Raw genomic sequence first — 12,388 nt, 5'->3', positions numbered from 1 at the left:
GAGACTAGATTTCAAAATGCTAATTAACCCAATTAAAAAATGGGGCACTGAACTGAACAGAGAATTTTCAACAGAAGAAGTCCAAATGGCCAAAAGACACTTAAGGTCATGCTCAACCCCCTTAGCTCTTAGGGAAATGCAAATCAAAACAACTTTGAGATATCATCTTACACCTGTCAGATTGGCTAAAATCCAAAACACCAACGATAACCTTTGCTGGAGAGGTTGTGGGGTAAGCGGTACACTCATCCATTGCTGGTGGGTATGCACACTTGTGCAACCACTTTGGAAAGCAGTGTGGCGGTTTCTCAGGAAATTCGTGATCAACCTACTCCAGGACCCAGCAATTCCACTCTTTGGAATCTTGAGATGCCCAATCATACTACAAAAGCATTTGCTCAACTATGTTCATAGCAGCATTATTTGTAATAGCCAGATCCTGGAAACAACCTAGATGCCCTTCAGTGGAAGAATGGATGAAGAAACTGTGGATATATACATGCTAGAATACTACTCAGAGGTAAAAAACAATGACATCTTGAATTTTGCATGCAAATGGATGGAAATAGAAAACACTATTCTTAGTGGGGTAACCCAGACCCAAAAAGATGAACATGGGATGTACTTACTCATAATCGGTTTCTAGCCATAATTAAAGAACATCGAGCCTATAATTTGGGATCCTTGAGAAGATAATAAGAAGGTGAACCCCCCCCAAAAAGATATAGTAATCCTCCTGGATATTGGAAGTAGACACGATCGTCTGGCAAAAATTGGGAACATGAGGGTGGGGCGAGACGTGGCCAAGGGAAGATGCGGAGAGAAATGTGTGAAGGGGAGAATGGGGGGAGCTCGGAGGAATGGGATGCTTGGGATACAGGAAGGGTGGATATGGGAGCAGGGAAGCATATATCTTAATTTAGGGAGCCATCTGAGGGTTGTCAAGAGACTTGACCCTAGAGGGGTTCCCAGGTTTCTAGGGAGACACCCCCAGTTAGTTCCTTGGGCAGCTGAGGAGAGGGAGCCTGAAAAGGCCAGTTCCTATAGCCATAATGATGAATTTCTTGCATATCACCATAGAACCTCCACTTGATGATAGATGAAGAAAATGACTGAGCCCCACATTGGAGCACTGGACTGAGCTCCCAAGGTCCTGATGAGGAGCAGAAGGAAAGAGAACATGAGAAAGAAAGTCAGGACCGTGAGGGATGCGTTCACCCTTGGAGACGGTGGGACAGAACTAATGGGAGATCACCAACTCCAGTTGGAATGTGACTGATGGATCATGCGACCAAACCGGACTCTCTGAATGTGGCCAACAGTGGGGGCTGACGGAGAAGCACAGGACAATGGCGCTGGGCTCTGATTCTTCTACATGGATGCGTTCTGTGGGAGCCTTCTCAGCTTTGTCGATCACCTTCCTGGACCTGGGGGGAGTTGGGAGGACCTTGGTCTTAACATAGAGTAGGGAACCCTGATGGCTCCTTGGCCTGGAGAGGGAGGGAGGGGGATATAGGTGGAGGGGAGGGGAGGATAGGAGGAGGAGGAGGGGAGGAGATGGAAATTTTTAAATACATAAAAATAAACCATGGGAAAAAAAGATATTTGGATATTTAACCAAAGCAGTTGGCCATAATTGGAACTTAGAAACTCAGTTATCGGGTGTCCCCTTGCTTGAGTTCATTCTCCATAGTTGTGGGTGGTTCTTGGTTAGCCACAAAAAGCAATCATGTTTTCATGTATTGTTGGCCCCTCCTACTAATGACAGTAAACACATCACTTTTGTATTCACAGTTTAAAATTTTCTCTTATGCTGCCTTTTGTTTGTAGACCACAATCAATCAACATGCATTTAAGTAACTCAAAACTCTGAACTATCAAGAAATTGGACACAATTAAAAATGGGGAAATCACTATTCCGCAGTAGAAGTCAGCAATCATATCTTTGAACACAGAACTTTATGGTAATTTTTCATATAATATAGTGCACAGTAGCAACATAGATCAGTGTACTGAGTAAGAAAGGATGCTTCTGGGAAGGTGTTGAAGGTAATTCCCAATAATGCTGTCCAGAGCTATTCAAGATTCAGTCATGCCAAATAAAAGACCAAAGGTGGGCTGCAGCCACAAACACATGACTGTGACACCTGAGCAGGACAGCCTGGAGAATCAAGACAGGGCTGCACACATTCTTTGATTTGTAGAAACGGGGAGAGGGGTGACCAGCAGGTTCATAACTTAGGCTCTCAGGTCAGCAAGAGAAAGAAGACACAGTGCCAGTAAACTTAAGGTCTCTTAAAAGAACTGCCTATTTTTCTGCAAATGCTCATCATCTGATAAAGGGGGTAAGCCTCTGATCACTGATCGCTAGCATAGCCCACCAAGAAAAAGAGGTAGTCACTGAGAAGCTGTAGTTGACTATGTAGTTTTTTGTTTTGATTCCTTTTCCAAGCTATTTCAGATTTTATGTGAAAATTTTTGGCCACACATTGGAATGCAATTTGTAAACAGTTACTTCTTTCCTACCTGACAGTTCAAAGTAACTACATCGAGGTTTTTAATAATTGAAAATACTTGACCAATAGATCAGGCTTATTACTACCTGTGACATTTTTAAGTTAACACATTCTTTATTTACTATCTACCACAGAGTAGAACCTTTATTAACAAGGCACATTCATGTCATGCTCCCTGTGCCTCGTCCCTATCTACTGGCCAGTCATTTCTTTATTAAAGCAAATGGAGTTACAAATCTTCAGAGTATACAAAAGAATCATTCCACTGCAGATGTTATTTGGAAAGATTTGGTTTGTAAAATATTCAAAACTTTGGTACTCATGAGAATATGACCTTTTTTACATAAAACCTGCTAAATATCTATACAAATATAAACTGGCATAGATAAATATAGAAATATACACAAGCAAAGTAAGCAATGAATTGTATGTATATATGTTTGTATGTACTAGTGTTCATCTGTGTATGTATGTTTGTGCATGAGTGTGTGTATATACTTGTGGAGACATGTGATTGTATATGTGTCTGTATATATTTGGAAGAGATGATGTCAGGCCTCTAATTTCACCAAACTTTTATTTTCTATTTCTTTTTAGATAGGGTCTCCTATTGCTCTGTAACTTTCCAATTAGAATAAGATAGCTGACCAACAAGTCCCAGGTACTCATTTGTCTCCATGTCCCTTTCCCATTACTGGTGTTAAAAAGGCCTTGTGACCTTACCTTTTTTTTCTTTTTCTATTCAGCATGGATTCTGCAGCTCATATTGAGTTCCTTAAGCTCACAGGAAAATCTCACCTGTCTTCTCTGGCCCTCTCAACTACAGATATTGTGTCAGCACTGTTTAGTTTTGGTTTATCTTGTCAGATAATTCCATGCAGCCTTGAGACTGGCCCCCACGTTCTGGGAAGCGTGTATGTGAAGGCCTGAGGTTGATATGAAGAGTCTTGCTCAATCTCTCTCTCTGCTACTTATCTACCTACCTACCTATGTACCTATCAATCTATCTTTTGTGTTTTGAGACAGTATCTCAGAGTGGAGCCCTCTAATTCTACTCTAGCTAGTCAATAAATCCCATGAATCTTCTTGTCTGCTTCTTCCCCTTACTTGGGGTCACAGGCATAGGCATCCAGAACCTGACATTTTATGTGGGTGCGGGGAATCCAAAATTAGTATCTAATTCTTGCATATAGGACTTTAACATCACCCCATACCCCACTGCCATCTCCTAAACAGCAGGTTATGAAAACAGTATCAACAGATGGATAGATGTTAGATAAACAGATTGATATATGATGAGACAGAACGGCTATCCATTGTGAAGTCTAGATTTTTGTTTAGGAGTTCATTGCCATTGTTAGAGTTTGAAAATGAAGCAGTCCCACAGTTTATATGCTTATTGACTGGTTTCCCAGATGGTGGCACCATTTGGGGTTAGTGTGATCTTTATGGCATAGTTGGAGGAAGTAGGTCACTGGAAATGTGCCTTGCAAGTAATATATTTCCCTGACCTTTCCTGTTTTCCTTCTCTCTGCTTTCTAGTCCTTATGTCATAATAAAACTTCTCAGTAACCTTTTCTGTCATTGTGAATTTCTGCCTAGGGGAATGGGACTGAAAATCTGTGAACAGTTGTTCCCAGTACAACACCACACCTATACTGGGCCTTCTGCAAGAATAATCAATTGATTAGAACTTCTGTGCTTGTGGAGAGGTTTGGATGATAGAGTTTCAGAGCATAATTATAGTTTATGTTAGATTATCTTTAGCCCCTTTAATATCCATTTGTCTTAGTGTTCTATTTTTTGTAGAGATACCAAATCCTTGGGAACTCATATAAAAGGAAACATTTAGGGGGAAAAGCTGGACCGAGAAAACGTCTTAAAAGAGTGAGTTAACCCAGATCCAAAAAGAGAAATTAATTACTCCTAAATGGCTTTTATATATAAAGCAAAGGAAAACCAGCCTTTTTTTTCACAATGCCAGAGAACATAGACAACAAAAAGGAACCTAAGAGAAACATACACGGATCTATTCTACATAGGACATAGAGAAAGACAAGATCTTAGTAAATTGGGAGCATGTGGATCATGGGAGAAGGGGAGGGGAGAGGAAGGGAGAGTAGTGGAAAAAACATATAGTTGAATTAAAAACAGTTTAAAAATCCTTGCTACATAGAAGATTATGGGTTAATTATCAAAAATGATAGTAAGAAATGAATAGCTGAAATATGGAACTTTGCTTAATTTTGTAGCTGTATAAAATAACTCCTCATGCTAAGGCAAACTGATTTCTGACATTTAATTAAAAACAATCCACACATTTTTCCAACTGAAAATTGAAGATTTGTACCATATCTCCCCATATTCCCAAACCTATAATAACATGCACACACGAGAAAGAAGTGTTTGATTTTACTTAATAAAGCTGCATTCATTCTAAATTCATCACTCAACACTGAGGTCATGTTTTTATGATGAGTTTTGAAGGCTGAACAAGTCAGAGTGACAGACCCTGAAGTTCAACTAGTACTAATTGAATCTCAGACTTTCGAAAATACCCAGTTAGAGCTGGGTGGTGGTGGTGCACACCTTTAATCCTAGCACTCGGGAGGCAGAGGCAGGCGGATCTCTAGGTTCGAGACCAGCCTGGTCTACAAGAGCTAGTTCCAGGACAGGCTCTAGAAACTACAGGCAAACCCTGTCTCGAAAAACCAAAAAAAGAAAAAGAAAAGAAAAGAAAATACCAAGTTAGAGTGTAAGAATAAAGAATATCTTGGGCTTTTATAGGTCCGATGAGCACCTACAAATGAATGGATCATGTATACAATAAATCTAGCAGCCAGAATCAAGTGATGGAATCAAGAAAGTGACCACACACTTTACAGATTGATTTATAATGTTAAGAGACCATGCCCAAGTGGATTGGTATCTTAAAGGCTATTACCGGAAGGAGGTTTCATAGCACCTACCCCTTTTGCTTAAATAAGAGAATCATGATATGAGGTAACGAACCACGAGCCTCATAGTAAAATATAAAATAACAGAAATGGGTTAATTTTTTTTTTTTTTTTTTTTTTTTTGGTTTTTTGAGACAGGGTTTCTCTGCAGCTTTTTTAGAGCCTGTCCTGGAACTAGCTCTTGTAGACCAGGCTGGCCTCGAACTCACAGAGATCCGCCTGCCTCTGCCTCCCGAGTGCTGGGATTAAAGGCGTGCGCCACCACCGCCCGGCTCAGAAATGGGTTAATTTAAGATGTAAGAACTATATAGCAATATGCCTGAGCTGTTGACAAAACAGTGTTGTAATTAATAGTTTTGTGTGATTATTCAGGTCTGCGTGGTCAGGAAACAAAAGTGCAGTCTCCATTTACACATCATCCACACCATATGGAGCGAGGCCTGACCTCCAACAGTGGTCTGCTGCTCTGGAATATTACTTTCACTGTGTAAAGTTGTGTTACATTTTTTGATGCTTTTTTAATGATGCAAACATGTTTTACATTTTTTGAATAAATAAAATTAACCTGTGGTCAACTGGCTGCATCAGCAACCATCTGATAAAAAGTTGTAGGGAGAAACTAAGTGTAGTGGGAGTTTTTAAGTGAAGGCTGAGTAGAAGGACACACCTTCGTTCATAAATGCAAGCAAAAAGAACACATTAGGATCTCACTATTCAACCTCTCTGAGCTAGCAGGAATTTACCTAAATAGCTAAATCCCGAGTTCCATAGAAGGATAGAGATTTAGATATAGATTTTCTTAGCGTCTTGTTAGGATCCCTTATCTCATATCTCTGTGAGTCTGAGACCAGTGCCTGAGGGAACAGAATTCCCTCATCACTTTATCCCATAGGACAAACTGCTGCTGGTAAGTGTGGAGTTGCAATTGCTGTTTGGGACAGAAGTTGCTTGAGGTGCAGTCAGTGTATTGAATACAAAACATCAGTGTGCCCCCCCTGCTAGCTGACTTCAGAACACCACAGCCCCTGAGCACCCTGTCTGCCCTTTTGGGTCTGCCCCTGTCCACTGGGACTCTCAGTGAGGCAGGCTAGAAAGAGCAAGGAAATTAAGGAGCAGGGCAAAGGATAGAAGCTGCGCCCCCTGCAGTCTAGTTGGTATATTTTCCTCACTAAGAATCAAGAAACTTCAACACAAGCAATAAAACACGGATTTTCTGCAGAGGCAGTATGCATCATTCTAAAGCTATCTCAAAGAGAAATTTCAAAATGATCAAGAACTCAAGATAGGCGATAGGGTTGTTTGCCTCCAATCCCCGCATTAGGAGGGAGAGGCATGAGGCTCTCTATGAGTTTGAGGCCAGACTGGTCTACAAAGAAAGTTTCAGGACGGCCAGAGTGGTTACACAGAGAAACCCTGTTGCAGGGGGAAAAATAAATGAATAAAAACCTAACCACAAAATAATCAACAGCTCTCTTTAATTAGGGCCAGAATGTCTATGCTTTGCATTTAACTGTGTTAGCATACCATACTCACTTCTAAATCTAAATAATACACCTTGCAATTTCATTTACATAGGAAATACTTGAGGATGAGGAATAAAACCTGGAAGGATGATTCAGCAGTTAAGAGCACTTACTGTTCTGCAGAGGATTCACACCCACATAGCAGAGCAGAGCATAGATCCAGGCGACCCAATGCCATCTTTTGGCCTCCATGGACTCTGCATATATATGATGTCAGAGAGAAATATATAATATAACTAATATTGGTTAGGGGCAATGCAGGCAAGGGTTGTCAAAACAGCTGAGACATTGAATATGAGACCAGGTCTAGTTGTTGGAAGGGGAATGTTGGAGAGATGGAATGAACTGGTAGTTCTTGTTCTTCTGAATATAATGATTCTTTCAACACAAGTTAATTAATGAATATATCACAGTTTTTTCTGCTATTTTCAGCTATCTTTATAGATTAGTAGACTTGATGTATATTAATTATCATTCACTAGGTCACTATGACAAACATTTCTGCTTTTTGCTCTCCTTCAGAAGACATTGGAACCAGCTTTAGTCATAGTGTGATAAGGCAAACTTGAAAGGATTTGATTCAGCAATCATGTAATTGACCCACAAAGTTTGTATATTCAGGAAATTTTCAAATGCTTGTACTGGGAGAATTACAGGTTTAAAAAAACCTTCTTTGATACCAGTAAAGCATACCAGAAACAATGTGAATAAGACACCATTTGGGTGTATTGCTTCCAGGTCTACAATCTATGCTACTGAGTACCACTACTAACTAGAGAACATGTTTTCCCACCTTAGTTAGCTGTCACAGCAATACTCACAAATGAATTATCACATTTATATTATAATAAAAGTTCTAGTTGGATGAATGCAAATAATTATCAACAATATTGAGATTTGAAGAAATATTAAAGTTTAAGCTTTGTTTTCAACTTTTTGAGGGTTTGTGTTAGAATTTCCATGAGAATTACATTGAGTCCTAGACTTTTATTGGTAGGATGGCTGTTTTCACAATATTAATCTTACTACTGATCCTTTAACATGGAATTCTTTTCCATCTTCTAATGGCTTCTTAATTTTCTTTCTTCCCTATATCAACATTTTTGTTATATACGTCTGTCACTTGTTTAGTGTTTTTCCAATATATTTTAGTAAGCTATTGTGAAATGTGTTGTTCCCCTGATTTGTTTTATTTTTTTCACACAAATATTACCTGCCAACTGCAGTTTCCCTTCCCTCCCCTCTCTTCCATATCTTACTCCATCCTCGATCTCTCCTCCATCCACCAACAGTATGCCCCCACTCTGAAAAGAACAGGCATTTCAGAGAGATCAATCAAATAAGACATAAGAAGCTACTATAAGGCCAGTCACTCACTATGAAAAGAAGACTGGATAAGGTAACCCTATAAGGGGGAATGTGTCCTATAAGTAGGCAAAAGACTCAGTGACTATCACTGATATTTCCAAGTTTTGTTCAATTGCCTGCAAATTTCATAATATCATTGAATTATCATGAGACTTACTCACTGTGTAAATGTACCACATTTTCTTTATTGGTTCTTCAGTTGAGCAACGTTTCTATATTGTTTCCACCTTCTGCCTATGATGAATAAAGCTACTATGAAGATAGCCGAGTAAGTGCCCTTGTGGCATTACTGAGTACCTTTTGAGTATATGCCGAGGTATATAGGTAGGTCTTGAAGTAGATCTATTACCAATTTTCTAAGCAAACACCATATTGATTAACAAAGTAACTGTATAAGTTTGCATTCCTACCAGCAGTGAAGAAGTGTTTCACTTGCTTCATATTTTCTTAAGCAAGAGCTGTCTCTTGTAGTTTTGATTTTAGTAATTCTGACAGGTGTTATATAGTATCAGTTTCATTTTGATTTTCATTTCCCCAATGGCTAAAAAATGAACATTTCGTGAACTGTTTCTCAGCCATTTCAGTTTCTTTGTTGAAAGTTATTTGTTTAGATGTGTACCCCATTTTAAAATTGAATTATTTTGTTTGTTGAGTGTAGTTTCTTGAATTCTTTTTTTTTTGGATATTAGTCATATGTCAGATGTAGAGTTGGTTAAAATCTTTTCTCATTCAGTAAACTGTCATTTTGTCCCATTGATGGTGTCCTTTGCCTTATAGAAGCTTTTCAGTTTCATAAGGTCCCATCCATTAATTGTTGACCTTAGCACCCGCCCTATTGGTGTTCTGGTCAGGAAGCTGCCTCTGGTGCCAATGCATTCAAGGCTCTCCCCCACTTGCTCTTCTATCAGATTTAGTGTATCTGGTTTTATGCTGATTTTTTGCTGTTTTTTTTATTGATTTTTATTGAGCTCTACATTTTTCTCTGTTCTCCTTCCTGGCTCTCCCCTCGTCTTCCAAGCCTCCCCAAAGGTCCCCATGCTCCCAATTTACTCAGGAGAACTTATCTTTTTCTACTTTCTATTTCTCATGTAGATTAGATATATGTAACTCTAACTTAGTGTCCTTAATATTGTCTAAGTTCTCTGGGATTGTGGTTTGTAGGTTGGTTTTCTTTGCTTCATATTTAAAAACCACTTAGGATGATGTTGGTTGTGACCTTTTTGTACATTGCTTTATCATGCTGAGATATGTGCATTATATCCTTTTTCTTCTCTGGATTTCTATAATGAAGGGACATTAGATTTTGACAAAAGCCATTTATACATTTTATGAGATGATTATGCTTGTTTATTTGTTAGTTTTGTTGTTTTGTTTTGATTTGATTTTAGTCTATTTGTTTTGTATGGAGTATTATTATTACTGATTAATATATGGAATCATCCCTGAATCTCTTGGATGAAGCCAACTTGATTATATTGGATAATTTTTTATGTGTTCTTGAATTTGATGTGAATGTATTTTATTAAGAATTTTTTTGTGTCTATGTTCATGAAGAATGTTGGTATATAATATTACATTTTCTTGAGTTTGTGCAATTTTGATATTAGGGTAAGAAAAATGAATCAGAAAAGGAATTTTGAAATGTTCATTCAATGTCTTTTTTGTGAAATAATTGGAGGAGCCTTAGGGTTAGAATTTCTTTGAATTTGGTGTAATTCTGCACTGAATTTGCCTTGCTCTAGGCTTTTTTAGGTGGTAGATTTTGAACTACAACTTCCATCTCAGCATGAGTTGTGGGTCCTTTAGGTTGTTTATTTGTTAATAAGATATGGGAATCAAAAATGGTCTAGCCACTTTTCAAAGCAGCCAATGTTTCTAGAACTTTTTGAAATAATCAGGTAGTTCTGTAAAAGTGTAAAAATTGAGGTATCACCTGACATAAGAATTATGCATAAATATATATTAAGGATTTGGACATATATAAATGAAAATGAATGTTTTTCATAAGACAATTATTACCAATGCATTAAGAGTAAATTTAACCTAAGTACACATTATATAATGAATGAATAAGCACATTGTGGTATCGTCATATTCAAGAAATTTATTCTGGTTTTAAAACAATAAGTACTGACTTTAAACAATAAGTTCAGGCAGAATGAACTTTGAAAATATATTTCTACATATAATGAGAGAACCCCACTGGTATCATTTAATTTTATGGGCTTTCCACGATAAGAAAATACATTGAAAAAAAACAAAACATGATAAGATTTATCTTTGCTACAGTTTGGCAGTGGGCTGGAGTAAAAGAATAGCCTGTGACTTCAACATAATCTAGAATGCACTGATTAGTGTCGATAAACCCTGAAATTTTAAAATGTCAAAGTTTGACAAATTTGTAAGTATCCTAACTATACCAATAGTCAGTTTGCAATTTGACTAACATGGAAGAAAATGAGGGTCCTCCTTTCCCCACAGATGCCTTACCTTTTCCCTTTTTTTCTTCTTTTATTTTCTTTCTTTTTTTCTCCCAACTGTGGCTCAATTCTGTAAGATTACAGTCTCATAAGAGCAGCCATTGTCTTAAAAGCCCATGTCTATCATTCAAAGCTGTTCCTACTTCACCATCCTTCTTGCAGACTACACCTGGTGATTCCAATACTAACACTGAGCAGAGATCACTTTAAAAAGTTCAGTTAATTAAATTTAGAGTTTCATTTACAAACTGATTTTGCATCTTTAGGATTAATATTCTTATTGAAGTAGAATTCAAAATGTTCCCATTAAAGTGGAAGCATTTATCTCTGTCAATGGATTTGTCTTATAGCTTATCTCTAAGCCAGGTCCAACCACCGGTCATCCAAATGTCAACGAAAAGAGTCAAGTAAATATTTATGTATATAAAATACTTATATGCATGTAAAAACAATTGATGAATAAAGAGTCCATGAATGTGATAGGGAGCAAGGATGGGTCTGAAACAGGGTTGAATGAGAGGAAAGGGAAGGAATACATGCTATATTTAAAAATAATATCTAAAAATAATCTAATAAAGGCCAAATTAATAGTGAAAAGCAGACTATAGAAATCTCCCAATGGAGCAAATACAGAATAAATTTCAGTGACACTTGCTTCCCAAGTCCATTTTCAGGAAAACCTGACTTTATTGCAAGTTTTAAATAAAAGGCAAAACTATGTATAACTTAGCAGATTGGTCAAGGTGTTGTCCTATCCTTTACTCTTTCAACATTGAATCTTGCCTGGAAGATCAGTCTTCCCTTCAAAATGATCTAAAAGTTGTTCATCTTTCTTCATGAGAAAAGTTTCTCTCCTGGCAGAAAAATTGTCCCTAGTGCTCTGATCTTTTCTCCTAGCCAGTGATTCCTAGATAAATAAATATTTACTTGTTTTTTTCACTATTCTGATTGCCAAAGTGACAGGAACAGGTGTCAGTTTAAAAGGCATTCAAAGGGTGGCCTGAAACTCCTAATTATTCTGTATCTACCTCTTAAATATTCCTGATTAGGTGGGTTGGGTCTATTTCCCTATAAGCTTGTCAAATGTAAATTCTAATTCTAAAAAAAACCTCTCATATGTGACAACTTCAGTATAATTGTATATTCTTCATATCTTCTATATTGTCATTCATACAATGAAAATAAATTAAAGTACCATGAACTTCCTAAGAATTGCCCTAGACTTGGCTATCTACTTTTGAAAAATATTCTAAATATATGATATCAAGCTGCTAACTAAATCAGCTCAATTCCTTTTTAAATTTTTTTCAGATGATGAGGAATGAATGTATAACATACTCTTTGTACCTGCAAGAATCAAGGGACTGATAGCTTTATGTAAAATCATCAAAGTTTAAGACTGATATATTCAAGCCCAGGTGTAAAAGTCAAAATCGCAGGCACAATGTAAGATTAATGTTTCTTTTCAGGTTGCAGACATGACTTTTGATCACCAAATGCATTCTCTCAATATATCATTATTTTCAAAGATGTAAGAGTATTCT

Source organism: Arvicola amphibius, chromosome 3 (assembly GCF_903992535.2).
Source record: "Arvicola amphibius chromosome 3, mArvAmp1.2, whole genome shotgun sequence".
In the NCBI taxonomy this organism is placed as follows: Eukaryota; Metazoa; Chordata; class Mammalia; order Rodentia; family Cricetidae; genus Arvicola; species Arvicola amphibius.
This window is presented reverse-complemented; position numbering follows the sequence as displayed.